Genomic DNA, 1,812 nt, shown 5'->3' with positions numbered 1-1,812 from the left:
GCCTCGCCCCTGCGGACTGGAGCGCCTCTGGAGCCGGGACGGCGTCCTCTTCCTTCAAAATCCGGCTCGTAGTGGGGCCTAGGAGGCTGTTACCTGAAAGGGAGCAGAGGCGGCGTGGGCCTGCGCTTAGTAGGTGCGCCCTAAATGCTCGGTCATCGCTGCATCTGGGAACTTGCACGCGGGCCTGGAGGTGCAGGGGCGCTGTGACATGACCGTGAGACCCGCGGCGAACGGAGTTGGCGGCCTGGCGACGGCTGCCTCCCAGGGGTAGACTGAGAGATCCTCCGAGTTACTGGGGAAGCTCTGACTGTGCGAGGTGAGAACTCGGAACAGGCGGGCAGAGGGCCAGGAAGCACCTTCCAAGAACCCGGAGGACCGGGGAACGGGCGGCGTTAAAGGTGGCAGCCAGGTGGGGAGGGGAGAGCACGGAGTCGGTGTCTGGCACTGAGCACCCACTGCTAATGGAGAAATGCCCTCAGAAGAACCAGGAAAGAGACGCCAATTTACTCGAGGGGTGGAACTAGCTCAGCCAAGGCCTGCTCTGGGCCAGGCTCTTCACTGAGTTGAGCACTAGGTAGGCAGTTTGTGGTGGTGGAGCAATGAAGGCAGTAAAGGGTGATGAATCCAGAAATTTGGCAGGAGGAGGGAGGGGAGGGAGGGGAGGAAGGGGGAGGGCTGGGGGAAGGGACTGGGCCTATGGCTCCAGGGGTAGTAACTGTGGTTAACACTGGAAATTTCCTAATCATCTTGTGTTCTCCCCACACGCACGTGTATGAAAGGTAAATACCTGAGATGATCGATAGGTTAAATAACTTGATTGTCGTAATCATTTCCGTGTACACATATGTATATAAATCATCATATTGCATACATTGAATATGTGTATTTGTTAACTATACCTCAATAAAGCTGGAGAAAAAAATGTTTAAGGTAAAGAAGAGGTGATTTTTTTTTTCTTTTTTTCAATTTGAGGAAGAACTCTCAAAGGATCTGAGAGGGGAGACTAAAAGATAAAAGATAGGATAATTAATAGTGGGTGATCTCAGAAAAGAAAAAGGAAATAGGGCTGGGGAAGAGGGAGGAAGAAATCCGAGAAGAGGCACATCTCTTCCTACTAGATCTAGACAGTACACAAAGACAGAAATATTTTGAGGTGAGGAGGCATGCATGCTCAGCCCTGCATGTTTCCATGGGTCAGCTGCCTGGATGACCCCCTGAGTCAACCATAATCCTTCAGGGGTCACTGCCCTTTAAAGTTTAAGTGCAATTGGCTCAAACCCAATTTGACATAAAGTGGGAAACACAGCTTATGTGTCAGTACTTCCAAAGATTCATGGGGGGACTTCAATTTCTCCAAATTATCACTGGCCCCAGTTACCTATTTCCCAAAACATAATCCACTGTGCTTTTTAAGGAAATTTGTCTCTATATCCTGCATTATTGTTGTCGTTCAATTGCTAAGTCATGTCTGACTCTTGCGACCCCGTGGACTGTAACCCACATGCTCCTCTGTCCATGGGATTTTCCAGGCAAGAATACTAGAGTGGGTTGCCATTTCCTTCTCCAGGAGATCTTCTGGGACCAGGGATCAAACCTGTGTCTCCTGCATTGTCAGATGGATTCTTTACAACTGAGCAACCAAGGAAACCTCTATACCCTGGATACCATTCCATTTATATTCCCCCAAAATACAGCACCATGAAAACAAGTAAAATGCCCAGTGTTCCATGATTGTTAAATTATAGTTGATTTGTAATAACCATTGAAATCATGTTGAATGCAATATTGTAAATCAACTATACTCTAATACAA

General features: G+C 48.4%; 1 protein-coding gene across 1 annotated transcript in view; it reads right to left on the bottom strand.

The window, feature by feature from the left end:
- The window catches only part of ZNF592 (zinc finger protein 592), a 53,114-nt gene extending 52,189 nt beyond the window's left edge, over window positions 1-925 (bottom strand). Inside the window, exon 1 of the mRNA XM_010841080.1 lies at window positions 94-925. The gene's annotated coding sequence lies outside the window, so the exon portion shown is untranslated. The remainder of the gene's footprint in view (window positions 1-93) is intronic.
- Between the last annotated feature and the right edge of the window lie 887 nt (window positions 926-1,812).

Source organism: Bison bison, unplaced genomic scaffold, assembly GCF_000754665.1.
Source record: "Bison bison bison isolate TAMUID 2011002044 unplaced genomic scaffold, Bison_UMD1.0 scf7180017864155, whole genome shotgun sequence".
In the NCBI taxonomy this organism is placed as follows: Eukaryota; Metazoa; Chordata; class Mammalia; order Artiodactyla; family Bovidae; genus Bison; species Bison bison.
The sequence above is the reverse complement of the archived record's forward strand: the minus strand, read 5'-3'. Positions and strand labels throughout refer to the sequence as shown.